Genomic DNA, 22,372 nt, shown 5'->3' with positions numbered 1-22,372 from the left:
TCTAGGAAGAAGATAAAACTCGAAAGAACATTAAGAAGAGAAAAAATATATGTACGTTTTAGTTTCTTGTCACAGAAGGAGGAACACGGGTCACAGAAACCTTTTTGGCAAGTAGGTAGGCCCCTCTTATGCAATTTAAGTAATGAAATAAATATTAAATCTCTTCTCTGTGCAGGGTGCTGTGGTCAGCATCATGAGCAATACCAGAAGGAGGAAAGGTTAGCCCTTCCCCCAAGGGACGAGGCTTATTTATTGCCAGAAGATAAGATGTGTATACATGTAACAGCAATGCAAGGAAAGATATATTAATATTTATAATAAAGATACAAATAGAGCTAGAGGGAGCTTAGAGGAATACATTTATTCCGACAAGGGTTATGGCAGAATTTATGTGAAAGTCTTCTTTGGGCTAAATGATAATCATAAATTCTATAGGCATGCATGGAAAGGGAAGACACTCCAAATTAAAGAAGTATAAAATGTCTGGGTGCAATGGGTTCACGCCCATAGTCCCAGCACTTTGGGAGGCCAAGACGGGAGGATGACTTAAGGCCAGGAGTTTGAGGCCAGCCTGGGCAACACATTGAGACCCTGTCTCTACAGTAAAATAAAAACAAATAAATAACCAGGTGTGTTGGCATGCACCTGTAGTCTCAGCTACTTGGGAGGCTGAGGCAGGAGGATCACTGGAGCTCAGAAGGTCGAGGTTACAGTGAGCTATGATCATGACACTGCACTCCAACCTGGGCAGCAGAGCAAGACCCTGACTCAAATAAAAAAGTATGAAAAGAAAAAAGTATGGAACATAGTTGGGGAAAAGCAAATAGCCCTATCTGAGCATAGTCGACTCATGATGCTCTCTTCTACTATAACTGCCTTTACTTTTCTCATAAAAGTTGAAAAATACCATTCTGCCATCTGTGCATTAATTTGCTAGGGTTGTTGCAATAAAGTAGCAGAGACTGGAAGGCCTAAACAACAGAAACTTAGTGCTTCACAATTCCGGAGGCAGGGTTGGCTCCTCCTGACAGCTGTGAGGGAGAATCTGTTCCATGTCTGCCGCCTGGCTTCTGGAGGCTGCTGGCAATCTTTGTAGTTCCTTGGTTTGTAGATGAATCTCTCTGCCTTCGTCTTCATATGGCGTTCTCCCCATGTCTCTGTGTCCAAATGTCCCCTTCTTATAAGAACTCTAGTGATATTGGATTAAGGCCACTCTAATAGCCTCATTTTAAGGTGATTACCTCTATAAAAACCCTATCTTTACAGGGAAGGAAAAATTAACCTGTATGAGGATATAAAGAAGAGAAAATGACGTTTAGGCTGGCAGATAGATTCATTTTATATATATATATATATATATATCTCAATTAACCTTGATGTTCAACATAAAGAATAGAGACATTATTCTAGGCAATGGAGCTCCATGGTCAATGTGTACAAGGTGATAAAATTACCTTGGAATACTAAGTAAGCTTTTATATACAACTGACATGCAAAGTTGTAATACAAATGATAAAGGTAGATGAGATTAAAAATAGAAAAGAAGTAAGAATTAAATATTGTAAGTCTGATGAGGAGCTTGGATGTCAAGGAGAATGATTATCATTTATTTAGATTATTTTAAATTGTTTTTTATAAATTATTAAATTTATTTTATATTTATATATTATAGTTATATGTGAATTATAAATAATTCATGATATACAAGTAAATTATAATAAATACAATTAATATATATTATATAGTGAATGTGCAATAAAATATTATAAGCATGCGTTATTAATATAATTTATGATATAATTTATAATTATGTTATTATTACATTCTAAATATTTAGAAGATTGTTTGTAAATGATTTATTTATGGGATTGAAGGAAAACTTTACTGACAGAAGGGATACTTTCCTTTAAAATCCAAGAGATGGAAAGATTCCTGAACACAGCAGGGCCATCCCATGGCTAGGAGGACAGACCAGTTCCCCAATCCACATCATTCAAGTAGCTGAAGCCCAGTTTTCAAACACTGTCTTTGGATTGGCTGTCTCCATTTCACCAACTTCTTGAAACTTAACACCTAGAAAAAAATTTTGCTCCCTCTCGGCACTGCCCCCTCTCACTCCCCCACACATGTGTGTATGTACACACACACACAGAGGCATGCACCCCCACACATGTGTGCATGTACACACACACACACACACAGAGGCAGGCACCCCCACACACGTGCATGTACACACACACACAGAGGCATGCACCCCCACACGTGTGCATGTACACATACACATGGAGGCAGGCACCCCCACACACGTGCATGTACACACACGGAGACAGGCACCCCCACACACGTACATGTACACACACACACACACACAGAGAGGCATGCACCCCCACACACATGTGCATGTACACACACACGGAAGCATGCAGCCCCACACACGTGTGCATGTACGCACACACACGGAGGCATGCACCCCCACACACGTGCATGTACACACACACGGAGGCAGGCACCCCCACACACGTGCATGTACACACACACACGGAGGCATGCACCCCCACACACGTGTGCATGTACACACACACACGGAGGCAGGCACCCACACACACGTGTGCATGTACACACACACGGAGGCAGGCACCCACACACACGTGTGCATGTACACACACACGGAGGCATGCACCCCCACACACGTGTGCATGTACACACACACACGGAGGCATGCACCCCCACACACGTGTGCATGTACACACACGCACAGAGGCATGCACCCCCACACACGTATGCATGTACACACACACATGGAGGCAGGCACCCCCACACACGTGTGCATGTACACACACACGGAGGCATGCACAGGCATGCACAAATGCACGTGCCTGATGCTACATGCATTGAAATGCTAAAGGGCTACATACAAAAAATTGGATTTATGATCATAAATAGTTTTCGGAAAAGTAGGAAAAGCAGAATGATATTTTTTCAACTTTTATAAAAGAAAAGCAAAGGCAACGTATGGTAGAAGAAGGGACATAGACTTTGGAGTCTGGCAGTCAGCCTTGTACTGAGCTCCACAAACAATTTTCTGGGTAACTGTGGACAAATGAACTAACCTTACATACTTTGGTTAACATCTATGTAAGGTGGGGATAAATATGTTGTATAGCTATTTGGAGGATTAGATGAAATAAGTTATATAAGGAATACAATAAGTTGCATATGCCTTTCATTATTCTGAATTTTAATTTTAATAACCAAAAAGATTCCAGACATTTCGCCTGGTAGATTTAAACATATGCTTACGCACAGACTGACTTGCTATTTTATTCATGAGTCTAAAAAAAAATTAGCTGCATAATAAAAAAAAATTAGAATATCTGTATGGAAAAACACACGGCTGTTGTGGGCCTGTGATAATTCTCAGCAGAACTGGCAACTATTGTCTAGGTAAACTTTCCTTCAGTCATTTTGCAAACCTCAGTGTTCCGAATTATGAGCTAACTGTTTTGGAAGTGAATAAAATATACACTTTCAAGTGAATATACCAGTGTTTGTTAGAAGGAAACATAAGGAACAATTCTAAACTTCTTATGCAGATGTGCCATATTGGGCCTGCAGAGACATACAATACCAAGAAAGCAATGGTTTTGAAATAGCATGTAAATAAAACATCCTTCTTTTTTTTCACTGCTTTTGTAGTTTTTTTGTACTCCATAATTCCAATAGACATTTTCTGGGCAAGAAAGTTTGTCAGCAATTATTCTGTTGAGGATCTGGAAAAGAAAACAATAATTAAATACCTTCACTTATCCTACTTTATCCCTGACTCTGTAGCTAAACTTAAGCATGGATTGAAAATAAGCATACCTTGAGAATTTAATATAGAAGAGTATTGGGCCTTGGCCTTGAAACAATCTTTCAGACTGTGATACAGATTAAATTCATTTATGAATGCTATCTTAACTCTTTCTTCAATCTGTCCCTAACATGTTAAGTAACTGCTGTGGAATATTTCATGAAGAAAAAAATACCATTTAACTCCTCATAGACAGGCAGTGGCAGTAAGTGAATGTGCTAATTCTGCAACATGGGAGAAGATGTGGCCTGAAGGATAATTGAGGGTGTGTAATAACACTTTATTTTTTAGACTAAACCATGTATATGTGATCTTCCCCTGCCTCTTGCTAAATGATAGCAACAAGCTTGTGGTGGTTCAGGCCAAAACCTTGGAGCCATCCTTGAATCTGGCTCTTCTTTCATGCTCCCAGTTGGATTCATCCATCAGCACTCATCAGCTGTGTCTAGAATTTCACAAATTCTCACTGTTTATGCTGGTCCAAGCTTGGATTAGCTCTTACTCAGATGATTGCAGGAGACTTCCAATTGCCCTCCCAGATTTAGCTCTGACCCCTTCAACCTATCTTTTGCACAGTAGCTGGAGTCGTATTCTAAAATTCACTCTCTACTCAACACCCTCCAGTGGCTTCCCAGCCTCCCTTATTGAGGAGGATTTCCTAGCTATCCTACATAAAAGAACATCTCAGCACCTCCACCCCGGGACTCTCTAAACCCCGCACCTCCTTTATTTTTCTCCATTGCACCATTCACCAACGTTCATCCCATAATTTTTTGTGTTTATTCGTGGGCTTAACCACCTAAAAATATAAGCCCCATCCAGAAAGGGCCAATTTTTGCCAAAGTTACTGTTCTATTCCTGGCCCTTTGTTTCTTCTGGTTTAAATTTTTTTTTTTTTTTTTTTTTTTTTTTGGTGTTTGGGGTCTGTAGGTTCCGTGGTACTTTCTGCTGACTCCTTAGTGGATGAAACAGAAGTTTCACATTTATCTCTTTCTCTTCTCACTCTCAGTCACCATGATTCAAAATAAACTAATTAATTTTCCTTAATATCCCACTTTATTTTTTAACTCCAATTAATGTAATTATCCGCTGCTGAATTGTTTGACATGTTTAGAGGGTAAAAGCTTTCATTTTGCTGGTAATATAGTCTTCCACCCCCTCCCCAGTTAGGAAAAATAAGAAAAGATATGTTACCCCAAAATTATACTCCCTAAAACATACTGTTTTCTATCTGTTTCTACCTATTTATTTGCATATGTTTAAACATACAATGCTTTCTCTTGCTTTCTATTTTTCTGCAACTGCATTCAGTATTTAGCACCCAAAGTTTTCAGACTGAAAGTCAGGCCAGTCACTTCGACATTTCTTAGTTTCTTGAGCACTTGAAGCTTGTTTGTCACCCCAAGTCTTTGTTCTCTGGGTTATTTTGTCTATTTTTTCAGACTGCCTCTTGGTGAGCAGGGGTCTTGGTTCTAATGCCTCCACCTTGAGGCAGATTTTACTGACCACCATATCTAAAATAGTCATACTCTTGATAATCACTCATTGTACCCACCTACCCTGCTTTGTTTTTTTCAGTAAAGCAGCCAATGTTACCTTAAAATTTAGCTGCCATTTTGTGCCTGCCAGTAGAATAAAGTTCCTTTGAATCAGTGACTTTATCTACTCATGTTTCCAGCTAGGACAGTGCTGCCTATGTGGCAGGGGTTCCATACGTGTCGAGAAAAAAGAAATGAATGAATGAATTCCTTTGTATAGACATTAAGCTGCTAAAAGGGGGCTATAAATCCCTTTAACCTGTAGTCACTAGCTGCTTTTGGAAATACCATTGTCAGGGACAGGTTTTTGAGGGTTCTTTAACCTATGAGGCAATTTCTAGACATTTATTTTAAGTTGGGACGTTCCACTTAAGTAGCTAAATTTCAAATTAAAGAGATTAACCAGTGACAGATCTAAATTCTCATTATTGACAAAGCTACCTTGTTTTATCTTTTCTTTAAAGCTCAAGTGTTTTAAAAAAATCAATATCAAAATTTAAAATAATATCCACATTATTTAAGTTAAAATGATATTAATTGCTATTTGACATGAAGTGTCATTGTATCATGAGATGTTACTAAAGGTAACTCTGCAGTCCTCCTCCACCTATGCCAAATGAGGAAGGACACTGATTGTGATGCTTCTAACGGCAATTTCATTTTGCCAATGTAGACCTTGAAAGCTAGTTAATGTTATTGGACTTGTCATGGAATTCCAGAAACAAACCATTGTGACTCAAACAATTAAATAGCCAATTAAAGACAAATAACAGTCTTTTCATTATCTGCATCTAAGTGTTATATGTATAACTATATCCATATTATTGAATATATAACTGTATGCATATAGATACTCTCTATATATGTAACTATACCCATATATATGTGTATGTATGTATATAACTACATCCATATTATGGAAGATCAATCTTGCAGTTGATCAGGAAATTGCAAAATTCTCTGGTCTAAGTTGGGCAAATATTTTGTATAATCTTATTAATTCCGTATCTATAGGCAGGCTGATAATGCAAGAACACCTGACAACCTAAATGATGAGAAATAGCATTGTAAATGATTAAGATCGTTAAAACTGTGGAGACAGATATGCTATGGGTTTGGGTATGTGACATACGAGCAGGAGGGTATGAGGAGATGAGGAGGGGACCTGTGGTTCACTTTAGATACAAGCTTCAGTTAAGCACTTAAATTAGAATAGTTTACTGACTATTATTTAGTCATTTAACCAGGTATCAGACAGAGAATTTAGTAACTATATTGAATGCCAAGTTTAGATAAAGTAAATTAATATTTTTTTCTTACGTCTCAATTCTTGACAAGTTGCTTGTTTCTAAGCATAAAGAAAATAAGTATAGGCTTTAAGGCCTTAATAAATTTGGCTTTAGAGTGAAGGTTGACCACTCCTCAACCATGTACCCTGGTACCTCTCACCACACCCCAAACAAACTGCCATGTTCCTAACTTCATTCATGCTATACCTCCCACCAAGAAAGCCCGTCTCCTTCTTTCCCAGCTTTATTTGGCTTCATTTTAGGAAACTGAAATAATACTGTTCTGAGTTTTCAAAACTATCTGACAACTCTCACTCATTCTGCAAGACCCAGCAAAAATGCCACCTCCCCACAATACCGCCCTGAGTTTCCAGGTAGCATAAGTGAGGCCTTCTTCTGGGCCCTTGACATTGTACAGATGCAGCTGCAGTGGCACAGTTGAGTTCCTTAGATAAATACACATCTCCTTGTGTGTTGTTTGCCCATCTGCTTCTTCCACTACACCGTAAGATTTTGGGGTCATGCATGGATCGTGTCTGTAACCCCAATAACAAATTGGAGTTTTCTTGCTCCTCTGAGACTGGATAAACTTTACTGACCCCCATCCAACTTTGCATCCTTTGAGTCCAGGGTGCTCCCCAAAAGTCTTGAACATTACTCAGAGTTTACTCCTGTTCAGTCCCCAGTGTCTGCACTCCTCTTTCCATGTGGTTCAATAATGCTCGGCCACCCAGACCCCCCATTCCATCCATCAGCCCAATGATTTAATAAATCAGTGATGATTAAATAATAATACATGATATTAATATTAAATAATAAGAAATAATAAATTATTATTATTGATAAATCATTAATAAGTTCATCAAGTTCCAGAGGACTTGAAGGGTCCTTAGGAGAGGATCACAAAACAATAGATCTCCTTCCACCAAATCTTTAGTCCACTGCCACACTCCTTCTGTCTCTCTCCATCCTCACATCCCCATTTCCCACTCTCTCTCTCTCTCTTTTTTTTCTAGTGACAGGGTCACACTCTGTTGCCCAGACTGAAGAACAAGGGTGAGATCACAGCTTACTGCAGCCTCAAAATCCTGGGCTCAAGGGATCCTCTTGCTTCAGCCTCCAGAGTAGCTAGGACTGCAGGCATGCACCACCATACTCTGCTAACTTTAAGACAAACAAAAAAAAAGTTGTAGAGATAAAGTCTCACTCTACTGCCCAAGCTGGTCTCAAACTCCATAACCATCCCCATTCCCCTCTAGCTATAGCTAGATCCTTGCCAGGGCTCCCCAGAGCAGATCCCCCCAGGCTTAGATGCCTTTTCATCTCAGCCTTTGCCTCTAGTAAGCCCATTCAGAAATATTCCCAACAAAGAAAACCCTCCCTTTAAGATAAACTCTGACTACCCAAAAAGAGAGGGTTTTTTTTTCATCTCAGTTATATATTGTATCCATCTTTGTCATGAGCACAGGATCAATAATTTTATAGATGTTTAAAAAATAATTTTATTCACTATAATTGTCCCAGTTATCTTGGTCCCTCATCAATTTCAGGTAACTTTAGGAGTCTTCTATTTTAGTTATCCTTGGTTGTGATTTGAATGACTTCGTTGATTTGTGAGCTATTTTGATTTTGCTTTTGTCCTTTACAGAATTCTCTTCAGGTCAGAAGAAGAAAAAAGACTATTTGAAAGTCATTTCTTACTTAGGAAATATTTCTGTAAAATAAGTGAAATTTTTTTTTGAAAGTTGAAAATGACAAAATTCACCTTTCAGTTTTGTCATCAGGATCTTATACTAACAGAACTATGTAGTTGGAATGAATGAAAAAACAGAAGTCTCTGTAAGCTGGGGTATTTCTAACTACTGAAAATACTTTACATTTTAACAAGTGTCTGTTGCTAGCATTTAAAAGAATATAAGCATAATGCCACGTTTCCTCGAATACTTGCAGTGCAATCTCAAAAGCTATTTCCCTTAGAAATTTGAGAACAGTGACAAATCTATTTGGTAAAGGCTGTATTGTGTAAACCCCAAAGCACTAATAAATAGTGTTTCTCTTTAATGAAAAGGTCCAGTGTTTCATCATGGACAAATACCCAGATTTTATGGAGTAGAGATGGTCTGTTATCTGCAGGGTTATCCCCTGACCATATCTGGACTATTTCATTACTCCTCTGCAGTGGAATTTGATCATAAAGTAAAAAGACATATTTTTGGCCTTTTAATTTACCCAGGATTTAAACATGGGTATGATACAGTGACGAGTTAATCAGAGATGTGTTTGGCCTTTTAAATCCCCTTCAAATCCTTGACACGGGGCCAGAAGCCAGTGCCTAAAAAGGAAGTCCATGCGGGCAACACAAACACTGCCCGCTAAGCCCGGGCACACTCTGCTTCTGCAAAGACTGTGTCAACGTATTTCATGGGCATTTCTGTGCAGTAGAAGACAAGAGCATAAAGTACATTAAGTGTGTTAACTCCATTTTTGGGAGGCAGCTGAGCAAAATAAAGTGAATTCTGAATTGGAAGTCAGAGATCTGAATTACAGTTCCAGTTATACTGTTTATTATCTGCACACCCTTAACCAAGTCATTTCTGAGTTCTGGGTGTCCATTCCTTAATCTATAATTATGGATGACACTATTTGCTCTGTAATTATACTGTCGATTCTCTAGGGATGGTTGATATCTTGTTCTTCCTTTCCATCACAATTGTGCCTAGCCCATTGCTCAACAAAGGCTTTTTGAGGAATTAAAATAGGTATGTTGTGGGGCACAAAATAAAATAATAAACAGAACAAGCTCCAAATAAAATGTAGAATGCTGAATGCAACTGTAATTTTATTCAGTTTACTGCGTTATTGAAGATGCATTGCTTCTTCCACAGTTTGCGCAAACACCAACATCACATTGATGAGAAGCCTCCCTCTATGTTGGGCTTAGTTATTCTATAGCTCCCGTCACAGATCTCCATAGACAGAGAATTTTGCATTTACCTATATCATACTGTTATGTCAGCCACAGCTGGGGTGACCACTTGTCCCAGTTTGCTGGAGACCTCTGCAGTTTACCTCTGTTGCTGTAGCACAATTATGATTACTCTCTTTCACTAACGAACATGCCTTAGTCTGGATGATAAATTGTGTGATCACCTTATTTAAGTATAAAAAAAAGATGTTCCATTAAATTGTTTTATGGACGAGGGACAAAACATAAGCCCGAGAAATGTATGTAGCTCTTTAAGGTTTTAAGCCCTGTTCTTTAAACCAGACGTGGTGTTAATACGGCAGATTTCTTTCATATCATTTGGGTAATTCATCTGTGTATGCCTAACCAGCAATGCTTACAAAATTAGGAGATGTCTCTCAAGGCTTTAGTTCACTGACTTAAAACTGCTTTTTGCTTGCCTGCGGGAAACCCAGCCTTCTATTAGTTTTCCCATCTGAAGAACTTCTGGAAATTTCCAGGATCTTCGTTCATTAATTCAATAAATACTCACAGAATTAGCACAGCCAGCATGCTCCTGAGTGTGCAGTGGTGAACAAGAATGGACAGCCTTGGCCCTCATGGAGCTCGTCATCGAAAGAGCGAAACAGGTATTAGTAATTTTGTAAACAAAAAGCTGCTCTTCTGATACTGCACCTAACTCACAATGCTTCAGATAAAAGATGGCAGTGGAGAGTGCTCTGAGAGCACCTGATAGTGAGATGTGAGCTGGCCGAGAATGCTCAGGGGAAGTTTCTTCATGGAAGGTCCAATTAAGCTGAGACATGAAAGATAAATCAGAGTTACTTGGCTGAGGAGGGATGAGCAGAGGCAGAAGACAGCTTGTGCCAAGGCCCTGCAGTAGAAGGGTGCACAGGCACAGGACGGGGAGGAGACAGAAAGGACAGAATTTGCACAAACACATAACACAGCAGGAAGGGAAACCTAGTGGAAAATGAGGCTGCAGAAGTAGCTGAAGAGGTAGGGAAGAAATTCAAGTGTTTTAAGCCAGGGATGTGATACAATCAGAATTGTGCCTAGAAAATATTAGCTCAACTCAGTTGTGAAGAATAGACTGAAGGGCAGGAGAACCAGAGTAGGTGAGGTGACAAGGAAGGAGGCAAAATTTGGTGAGTTTGGGGGTTTTAGATGCCTGATGTCTTGAACGACCTAAGTGGACAGTTGTACAGTGGTAACTACAGCATGTGAGAGAGATGTGAGAGAGACATGGCATTGCATGGGATGAAGATTTTGCCAATAGTTTAAGCTGAGAAAGAGTACTATGGAAAAACTTGCTAAAAGGTGGACAAATGAAAAGAGCCCAGAAAAGAAAAGACCATAGAGGTAAGGGGGAATTCAGGGAATGATGATGTCCTGAAGCCAGGGAAAGAGTGAATTATAAGATGGGAGTGGCTAACAATATCAAATACCACAGATTAAGTGAGTAAAAACTGAAAAGGACCCATTAGGTTTATCAACTATGAGGTTACTCATTACCTTGGAAATATCAACTTCAATGAAGAACTGTTAAGAATTAAAGGCATATTTAGATTGGTTAAGAGCAAATGATTGGGTACACACTACATATTTTAAGTAGTTAGAACATAAAAGGACAGAGGGCACTATAACTAGAAGAGGAAATAGGCTATGTACAAGAATTTTTGTCAATGATTTTGTTTGTTTTGTTTTGAGAAGGTGTGTGTGCAGTGGTGTTCTGATAAACCAGGCCTCCAGAGGAGAAATAAAAGCTCTAATTTGTAGCTATTACAGATGACCATGGCATAAATACCCTCACCATGGCTGGAGTAAAACTATCAAGGAAGAATGTAGAAGGCATTCAGAATACCTTATTGAATGCAAATTTGAGAAGATACCTACAATTAGCTATCAGCTCCAGTGCACCACCACATAGAAACCAATGGGATGGGAGAGGTTGAAGGTTTGTGTGAGAAGTGGGGTTGCTAATAAAACAGATAAAGAGGGAAGAAGGTAGGATCCAGAGTAAAAGTGGGAAGATTAGTTTTGGATAAGAGAAAAGATATCTCTTCTAATGAGTTGGGTGGCAAAGAGTTAGGCTGGAATCATTTCATAGGGAGGAAAGGACATTGAGTTAACTCTCACTTCACAGGCTATTTTACCTGTAAATTAGGACAGGAGGGCTTTGCTGAGAGTGAGGAAGTGGCAGTTGGTACGTAATGTTGGATTGGAAGAAACAGTTAAAGCTTGAAAGAAAAGGAGATGTGTAAGGAAATTTGGACCGTGTTGAAGTCCTAGTGATGTTGAAGACCAGGGCTTTGTACCAGTACCATTCTGCAGAGTCACATGAAGTTATCCAGAATGTAGCAACCCAGGTATATGAAAATAGACATCAAGTAATTGCACTGATCTTGGGTTGAAATTTTGGAGGAAAATGTGGAGGGACAACAAGAATTCAAGCAAGAAGTGGGTACTAACAAGAGGATGTTTGAAGTGATAGGCTATGATGTCTAGGTTAAAGAGAGAAGAAAGTAGAGCCAAGAGGAGCTTTTAGAAGTAAAGAAAGTGATACTTTTAAGAGATTTGAGATATGAACTAGGTTGTAGAACCGATGGAGTGGAAATACAAAGTCGGTAGAGTTGAAAAGTTGGTTGGCACTGTTTAGAGAGTAACTTCACAGAGTGAACAAGTATAGAGGTGGCCAAGTTTGGGGTCGCCATGATTGTGACTGGCTGAAGCAGAGTGGAGGTTCAAAAAGACTGTTGTAGTGAATAATAGGGAGCTATAAAGCAGGTGCTGGATGATTATTGAAAAGGGCATTGACGTCATCCAGGATCTTGGGTTGGATATTAAGACTTTAAGCCATGTACCGAAGGCTTTGTTAAATGTAGAAGGCTTCACTGGGACTTCAGCCATTCACAGGGAGAAATGATGTTTACAGCTAAACAGTGTGACTCTCAAAAGAGCCTTTTTTTGCAAGAGAGTGAATAAATAATATTTTTAATTTGGTAATAAAGAAAGCTAACCAGTGGGTCCTAAAATAGTGAGGATTAAAAAAAGAAGAGGAAGAGGGGAAGGGAGAAGAAGGGAAAGGAAAGAAGAACCTAAACTTTAAAAAACGTTGCTAGAAGAAGGGAGGAGCCCAAACGTAGCTCAAGTGGAGCAGGGATGTAGCTCTCTGACAAAATGAGAATGTGCAGGAAGGTTCATTTGGTTTATTTGTATGTGTATTTGGTTGTTTGGCTTTGTTTAGATTTGTTATTAATAGTTTGTTTTTATTTTAATCATCCATATGGCATATTTGAACAATACTTGTTCCAGATAATAGTTATGAGATGACATATTAAGGGACAATAATTGAAATGTCCTCAGTGCCAGAAAAACGAATGTTCTCTATCACTTCCAGTTTTTTTTTTTTTTTTGCATGAATAAAGTTACCATGAGTACATTTTCCAAAAAAGAAAAAGTTCAAATGTAAGATCTGAGTTACATTGTGAGCTTCTCAAACAGTATTCTTGGATTCATTTCTCAACTGCAAAAGATTGAGATACTGATACTGAATAAGGCTTATGGGCGTATTAAAACTGTGCCCTTGCAGAGGAAGTAGCCTTGAATAGTTATTGGCTTTGAAAGCAACCAGTTTTGTTGACTTAATTATGCTGGTACCAGGAAAGCATAGAATAGATCCTGTTGATAACAAGAGCCATGCTGGACATCAACAGTTTCACAGAGAGGAGTGGGGACCATGTCTTTCGAATAAAGTTGAAACATGTTTCTTAATAGACAACTCTCTCAGCATTATGAAATCCTGATACAGATCTCAAGGAAAGACACACACACACACACACACATGATTTTTATCGTTGTTATATTAGTGAATAATGACTTATGTGGTTTTTGGTTGTTATCAGTTGGTTAGGGATTGGAGTTAACATTTCGTCAGATCTGAGCAATAACCTATGTGGTAAAGTCCTAGTGTGGCAGGAATTTGGGATTCGAGGGGGGTGCTTATATAATTTGCTTTCTTAAGGTAAGGTTTACTCTTTTATGCTACCTGTCATTTCTGCCTTAAACAATGTCCAGGAAATTCAGCCACACACAACAAAGAACCAGATCCCTCATTTCGGTTCTATCCTTCCTCCTCTAGAATTGACATTCCTTGGGGCCATGTCCTCAAGTGACGTGTCCTGCTCTAGCTAAATGGCAGTAATCTGTGTTTGAGTCCAGCAGTTTATCAAGCTATGTCATTTTATGCCATGTCAGTTTATAGAGAGTGGCACAAGATACAACAGGATAGGGAAGTTGAGTTTTCTATTTGTCTACTTCATTGAAAACATGACTTTGTTTACTGACAAGTAAATGGTATAGGTGTAAGGAAAGAGTAGCAACTACCATATTATTTTGCCAGAATCCTCATGTTACCGTTTCAAAAACTGCCAAGAAAGATGACAGTGCATGTTATAACATCCCTTACAAATAATAGCAAAGCTTTAATCAGCTGATACACAGACACACTCAGGATTGAAATGCAACCTACTAGGGTGAAACATGACAAGCGGTTCATTGAACACTGTGCAGAAGGTAAATGAGGTGTATATTTTCCAATCACAACTGGAATTTTAAGTGAGTGAAATGGAATAAATTCAGTTTGGAATTTGAAATAAATTCACCATGGAATGTGTCTTAGAGACCAAAGTTTACACTAGCGCTATACAAACTCCTCAGCGTGAAACATGACACAAGGTGAAATTTTCCTGGCATCTTAGAGTCAGATACCGACTTCTGAAGGACCAGGGCACAGACATTTCATCAAGAGCTATTTGTTTCTAATTGGGGAAGAAAATACAGATGTTTATATAATACTCTGGGTCAGGAGTAATATTCCACCTGGTACATGGAGTTGTGTACACTTTTTCAGAGGTGGTATTTCTAGCTGAGTGTTACCAATAAAACATTGTCATCAAATTTCCATTCTTCTTTTTCTTGAAGCCTGCTTGCATAGTTCTAAGGAATGTCATAGCTCACACATAGTGACACTGATTAGTAAAAATAAGAAGTGGTTGAAGAAAACACAAGGAAAGAATCAACTTGAAGTCATTCAGAAGTAACCACTAGTAGCAATTTAACTACCCTGTTGCCAAAGCTCTTTTCTTAAATTACAGATTCTCATGAGCTAGTAGCTTTGCAGGGGAGTCATAAAGAGGAACAGGCATTGTAAGCAAGGCCGAAGAAGCAACTGGTAACTAACAGTACATCTTTTTCTAAGGTAAGTTTAAGGTCACAAAAAGACTTCATGTACAGAGTTGAAAAACTTACATATTTCTTAGAAGCTTAGAAGTTATGAGTTTAGTTGGGGCTCCAGGAAGTTGCAAGATGCTAGACTCCAAAAAATAAGAGAGAGGTCCTGTGTAGAATAATACTCTATAGATTAAAGGGGGACTCAAGAGTAGAGGAAAAACTTAACAAAATACAGGGCTATGAGTTAGGTGTTCCTAGTTAGAGTCTGAGTGTCCAGAAATGATGAAATGTGTGAGCTCCAGGGATGTAGGATATGTGAAATTGGTAATCAGATCTACTGGTTTGCTTGTTCTGAGTGTATCATTAGGGTTTTTGGGTACTGGTGTTAGTGGTGTTGGCAGAATTAGTCCCCTGCACTTGGTTATACTTGTCCTCTTTAAACAGTAGCTTGTAGTTATTTAGCCCTCATTTGCATTCAGGTAAAACCAAGATAGCACCCTATAATTCAGCAAATATTTGTTTTCCTGGCCGTATTACAGTTGCAGGGGGCAGTTCTAAGGTGCTTACAGTTTCCACTGCTTGGAGCTTTCTGTATATTTATCCTTGGATTAGACTCAAAGTAAGCTGATTTTATCAAGCCACTGGGTAATTCTGACCATTTCATCTGGCGATTTTCGTACGGTATTGTTGCAGCTGACCTGTATACGTAAGGAATTACTGGGTCATCAGCTCAGGGGAATGTCTTTTGATTATGAACACATTTTCAGCATGTGTCCACTGAAGGTAAGGGGCAAAGAATTGCACGATCTACTTGAATGCCTGTTTAAATAGGTAAAAGTGGGATTTCGGGCACGGCCTGGTTATATCTTCTTAAACATAAGTAGTAGAGCTGCAACTCAGTGTAGCAACAAGAGATCTTTTGAACAACTGAACATTCAGATGAAGCAACTATGTCCTTCAAACCACATCCTTCCTGCTGCCTGTGGGAAAGGGGTGATATTTGTGTTGAGCTCTGAGCACATGCAGAATAGATCTGTGTGTATTTCCACAAATAAAAGGACATTGTGTGTGTGTTTGGCACCTGGGATGGCAAAAGCAGTTAATTGCTTCCGAAAGCTTTGTTCCAACCCAGGATCAGCAGGATTTTTAAGCACTGAACTAGGAACTGGGCACTAAAAATACTTATGCAGAAGACCTATGATAGCAGTAAGTTTACAGAGCACAGCTAAGACTTGCAAACTGTATTGTATCTGTGTCTTTACTATGGTTGAGAGGAAAGGATTTAACACGCCGCGTTTCCAACCTGCAAACTAATGAGCCGTGTTGCAGTAACATTTTGAGATATTGTATGTTGTGTTTTTTATATGACGATAACTCAGAATATATAGAATATAAGTATATGTTTTTCTAAAACAAAAAACTTTGCCCTAGTTTCTTTGCTTATATTGTTCACATCATGTTCATATAGTCACTGGCAGTTAATGATTTTTGTCATTTAGTCAGAAACAAAGTAGTGCTCTGCCTCTGAAACCCCCAAAAAACCCTAAATTAAAATAAAATTAAAAGATGTATTAAAATTAAACTTGGTTTATCAAAATGAAACAGTAATGCTCTCATGCCATTCAACCCCAGACTTTTCATGTTGCGGATAGTCAGCAAGTGAACAGAAAGCTAAGCATGAACATATTTTAAATGCTCCTGATATTTTCAAATGCTTAATCCTAAGCATTAAAGGGTTTTATCTATAGAGATTTGGGGAATTTCAGTGTTTCTTTTTCTTATTTTAGATTTTCTGTTAAGTTGTTCTCCAGAGTTTTTATATAAAATGCATGAATAAGCATGATTTCACGAGAAGACAAAGTCTTAAGTGCTGTAATTCATGTTGGAAATCATGAGTATTGTTAAGTCTTCGTACTTATAATCAAAGTGGTCATCTCCTGAATATAATGAAAATAAGAGCAAGTGATAGCCCCTTATCTTTATTTAAATATGCTTTATCTGCAGGAGTTTGAACAACTCAGGCAAGGAAGTATTTTGTTGAGAGGCGAGGTGCATTTTTAAATTTATTTTTGCTTAATTTGTGCTCAACTGAAATTGATTTGAGAACATATATTTAAGCAAGATCTTCATAAATTATTATAATATGAGAATTGTATATTGTGACATGTTTAATAATCATGATTTTATTCCAGTGATCCAATAAAAGGAGTGCTCAATTGAAGGATTGGAAATGTGTCAAAAAGCCCAGACTCTGCACAGTATAATGATTCCTAATTCTCAAAAAATCCAATGGGTTTTAGTTTCTACAGGTGATACAATAAAAGAGTACAGAGCCTTTCTCTAATTCTGTGAGTGAAATTCTCTTTAGAGGGAATGCTGAATAAAAAAGATAAGATCAGGGAAAGAGGTGAAAGAGACGTTCTTCTGCAGTTCACCTTACATTAGGAGTCAACTTTTACCCAAGCTCAGGCAAAGTTACTTACATGAGAATCCCGGTACTTCAGGATGAAGAGAATGAAAAACAAGAAAATGGTAGGCATGGTATTAAATCTTAGGTATGGCATTTCTATTGAGCAACATTAGTGTTTTGGAAGGCTCTAAATCATAATAAAGAGTATGTATCTCATGCGTGATACAAATGCATTTCATTAACAGGGAGAACAAGATTTAGAGCTGAAAGTAAATCAAAGTAGAAGTTTGTATTTTAATGAAGTACAGAAAAGCTGCCCTCCTAAAGGATTGAAAAAGACTCCAAAATGTCCTTTACATGTTGTCAGTACAAATGAAGGACATGTATTGATTTAATTCCTACACTGAAAATTCATCATGCAATAGCCAATAGGTATTATCTTTCTACAGTATGAGAATTACAAAAGAAGTCTTTACTATATAATCTGATTCAGATTAGATGCACTCATGTGTATCATAGGCACTCAAGAAACAATTGGAGAAAAATACAAACAAAACAAAACAATGTAATGGTGTGGCATGAAAAAATAAAGATTGCAGCAGCTGAGAGAGGGAAATCAGAGCTGATGTGGGAGATTTGCAGGACAGTGACGTATTTTTTAAGATGCACTTTAAAAAGGGGTGAAATGTGTCCCTTCAACAAAAGGCATTCCAAACCATGAAATCCTAGAAGAAAATGAAAAATCATTAATTTGCCAATTCACATTCAGCTTTTGGTTCATGGAACAAGCATTTAGATACAACACAACCTATTTGATGTCCTCCGTAAATCATTCAGTTCCTTTAATGTTCCAGCCAAAGTCTGTGAAGCAATGTAACTGCTTGATTTTGTCAGGCGATTTATAAAAATGTAGTCACCTGGAAAATGCTAAAGGGATTGACTGAAACCAATTTTCTCTCTTGTGAAATGCGTCTTTGTTTCAGTCAGGTTGACTCAATAGCTAACAAAACAGAAAGAACCTGACAGACATGTTTCTTAGTGCCCGTTGGCCTTATGTGCCTACCCACTCACGTATACCTAGTTAGTTGCATGAACAGATATTATTGCTGTCTCCTCCCCACAAATATTATTTTTGCTACCTTAAAAAGACTTTCCTCTTGCAATTTAACAGTAAAAGGACACAAATAACAAAATCTTAAGACTGAAGTTCTGGTCTTAATATCATTGCCTATAGGATTTGTGACTTTGGTTTTTATTTGACATCTCTTAGTCTTGGTTTTTCTTCATTGCATTATTACTCATTAAGCGCTCTGAGCAATACAAATGCATTTTCTGCAGTGCAAATGTACTGGAATTGACAATCTTCATTATGTTAAATATTAAGTAGAACTTTGTACAAATAATGCATTTCATTTAGACTGAGTTAATATATTCAAGAATGGCATTGAATTCAGAAACTGAATTGTTTCTGGCCCAGACAAGCTATGCATTTATGGTTAAGAACATTCATAAACATAATTGTACCTTATTGAATCTCATATTTCTTTTAACCTATTTTTTTCATTGTTAGCGCATTCCAGGGTAGATATGAACATGTATCAACTAGGGAATATAAAAAATTAAAAAGGAAATAAAGATCAAGCTAGAATTGGTTGATTATGTCATCACTGTACTAATTCATTTTCCTCAAAGTACAAAAATTCCATGTTGATGCATATATTGTACCTAGATTAGCACTTGGAGCCAATAGAGACTTTTGAATTTTCTCAGTATCCTCTGCTTTCTCCCTCTCATTTCACCTCTGTAAGGTGAGAAATACTGTTGAGTTGGAATGTCAATAATATCTAAACTGGCTTTCATTAAGAAGAGGTAACTATGTCCATTTATTTAGCTATACACCAGGCACTAGCACTCAATTACTTGCCAGAAATGCTAAATACATGAGACAATTCTGTTCAATAAGGATAAAACGGTGCCTAAGTAATTTCTATAGATATTCTAAGGATAAAATAAGGAAAAAGACAAATGCATTCTAAAGTATAATTAATTATAGCTTTAATTTTTAAATGTTAATGTTTTGTCAATATTTTTCTTTGAAAGGTTAACAATGTATATTATCTTAATAGAAATCACATGAATCAAATTATATTTTGCCTTATTTTGGACTGATGTTTCAACTTTGTCTTTCAAAATAAATAGTGGGTCAATAAGGGTTGCCAAATTCAACACTTAGACAAATGTTTGTTAAGCTCCCATATGGCTATTACTAAAATGTACTACTACAAATATCTGTAATAATTGCTGCCATATATCGAAAAATTCCTGTATGCCAGACACTGCTTAGTACTTCATATGTTCTGTCTCACCATACTGATCATTTGCAGGATATAAAGTGATTAAATATAATCCCCATCATTTGGGGCAAATTGTATGAGATGTGTGTAGAATTAGAGTAGGAGTTGCTGTGGGTCAACATGACTGGCCCAGGGCTAATACGTTTTAAGGCCCTCCTCTTCTCACCATTTAGCCTCTTGGGATTCTAGAACTTAAAGATGAGGCCTCAGAGTATAGGCCAGTAGAAGTTTGCATCCTGGCTGCAGCAGTTCAACTGAGTGCCAGATTGAGAAGCCTGCCAAAACTCCAGGGACTTTCACCACAAAAAGTAGGGAAACAAACTCCATTTTGTGAATGGGTATATTTTGGCCCTGAGCTGATATTCACTGAAGCCAAGCTGTACAGCCTCTGGTATTCTCAAATATGCTTAAAACCCCACAAACCTGCCTTTTTTTTTTTTCATCCAAATCAATCCTGGCCCAAAGTCAGAAGCCTTGCCTTTTTTGGTCATGTTGTAGATGTTGGACCAATGTTGACTTCGTAAGAATGTGGACTTAGGAGGGCATGAACACATCCTGGCCCTTATAAACCTCCCAGATTTACAGAAGTGCCTCTTGAGCTCTTAATGAAATGAAGTAAGTCTAATTCTCTGTATTAGGTCGTTTGTTGAGCAGACTCATGGCAAAGCCCAAAACAGCATACCTGTGGGGCTGATATTGGCAAAGCGGTAATGTCTTTGTAGTATTCTTCAGATTAATCTGTTTTCTTTTTCTTTTTATCACCGTATATGGTAGTGGCTAAGAGTCAGTTTTAGAATTATGAGTTAATAAATCCAGGCTTTGCCGTTTAATTGTTTGTGCATTGGAAGTTTACTTAACCTCACTCTATTTCCCTTAGGTGTAAAATGCATGTATCAGTAGGGCTGTTGGGAGGATTCAGTGGGATTATAGAGGTGAAGTGCTTAGCACAGTGTCTGATACATACAGCACACTCAATAAATGCTAATGTGAGACTAAGATAATGTTTAGGGTAAGGATTCTTTAGTTGGGCATTTATTTTCACATAGATATTCCAAATATACCTGAAAGAGAGCTCCTTCATCTTCCTCCCTGTGATCCATTGATGCCTTTGTGTGTCATATTCCAATGTTTTACCAAATTATTGAAGCTAGAAATTCTAATTGCCAGCTCTTCCTTCCCTGGCCCCCACATCTAATCAAGTACCGAAGCCTAATGGTTTTACCATCTAAATATGGTCTTGAACTTCCCAGTTCAAGCGGTCCTCCTGCCTCAGCCCCACAAGGTGCTGAAATTACAGTCATGACCCACCCCACCATACGCAGCCCAGTTACTTATTCTTATATTTAATCTTGTTACTATTCCCCTCTGCTATGCCTATGTGCACTCTCAACCATGTTGCTCTTCCTATTACTTAGCAATACAGACTAAGCACTTGAGGATGGTGTCATCTTTGATCTAGCTGCTGCTTCCTTCTCCAACAACCTATTTTAGACTTAGAAAAGTATTTAGTAAGCTTTATTATTGTCTGGAGGATAATGGCAGTGTATTTTTCTTTGTTTTGGTAGTATAATGCTAGCATACTTTATGAAATGATTATGTCCTTTTTCTACCATTAGAAGGGTTAAATTGAAGCTTGGGAAACATAAATACCTGTAATTGGTGAATTATTGACCATTTTTTCCCAAAATATTATATTATCAATGAGTAAACAGATCAGGTAAAAAGCCTGCATATACAAATTAAAATTGAATATATTTCTACTGAAAATTGATGAAAAGATATTTTTATCTGCTAGAGTAATTCCACCCTATGCAGCATGATATATTTTTTGTTTCTAGTTACTGGACATGCCTGATGTTTCTATGCCAAAATGTCTCACTGAATAAATAAAGATAACATAATTGCCTCATTTATTAGATTTTAAACTGCTTGACAGGAGGGAGACTGTCTGACAAGTGTGCTTAGAACAGGGCAAAATACTTTGTCATCAATCTGTAAATGCTTGTTGATTGATTGGTGGCTGGGTCATGGATTTTGGATTGTTTAACCAACAGTAATGAAAGCTTTGCTGTCTGGCTAAATGCTTTATAAAGACTCTTTGCCCTGACGTCTGGTCTGGAATTTGCAAACTATTTCAAAAAGGTAAAACTACCTTCTTGGGTAGCTTTGGGTAAAAATAATTTAGATTGGGTGAAAATAATGGCTTGAATTCAAGTGAGCAAATGTATAACTTGATTATGCAGATGTACAGACTTTTCTTAAAATTTATTAAGCAATATTATAAAATATTACAAAAATACCAGTGTAAATGTCTTTAAACTGCCCCATACTTGTATATTATAGCACAGAGATCAGAAAAATCACAACCCTCAGGTAAAATCTGGCCCATTCCCTGTTTTTGTAAGAGAATTTGTATTGGAACACAGCCATGCACATTCATTTACATGTTGTCTATGACTGCTTATGCACTACAACAGCAGAGTTGAGTAATTCCAACAACGCCTTTGGAACCGCTAAGGCCCTTTTCTGAAAAGTGTATTGACCTTTGTTCTAGCAGATTCTAGATCGTGAGCTATTCTAATTCTTTCGTGTCTAGATGCTGTTATATTAACATGTAATTTTGGTGCATTGTGAGTCAGTGTAGGTTTTACGCATGCATTAAAATAATACTCCTGTGTGTACCAAACTTTTGAATAAAATAATAGTAGATGGATAATATTTTATGAAGTTA

At 37.8% G+C, this 22,372-nt stretch overlaps 1 protein-coding gene across 3 annotated transcripts in view; it reads left to right on the top strand.

Annotated features, from left to right (window-relative positions):
- The window catches only part of CHRM3 (cholinergic receptor muscarinic 3), a 521,859-nt gene that overhangs the window by 310,486 nt on the left and 189,001 nt on the right, over positions 1 to 22,372 (top strand). Inside the window, exon 6 of one of the 3 annotated variants that reach the window (XR_010127531.1) lies at positions 14,802 to 14,905. The exons of the other annotated variants lie outside the window; for them this stretch is intronic. The gene's annotated coding sequence lies outside the window, so the exon portion shown is untranslated. The remainder of the gene's footprint in view (positions 1 to 14,801; positions 14,906 to 22,372) is intronic. 3 annotated transcript variants of the gene reach the window in all.

This window comes from Pongo pygmaeus, chromosome 1 (assembly GCF_028885625.2).
Source record: "Pongo pygmaeus isolate AG05252 chromosome 1, NHGRI_mPonPyg2-v2.0_pri, whole genome shotgun sequence".
Lineage (NCBI taxonomy): Eukaryota > Metazoa > Chordata > Mammalia > Primates > Hominidae > Pongo > Pongo pygmaeus.
This window is presented reverse-complemented; position numbering and strand designations above follow the sequence as displayed.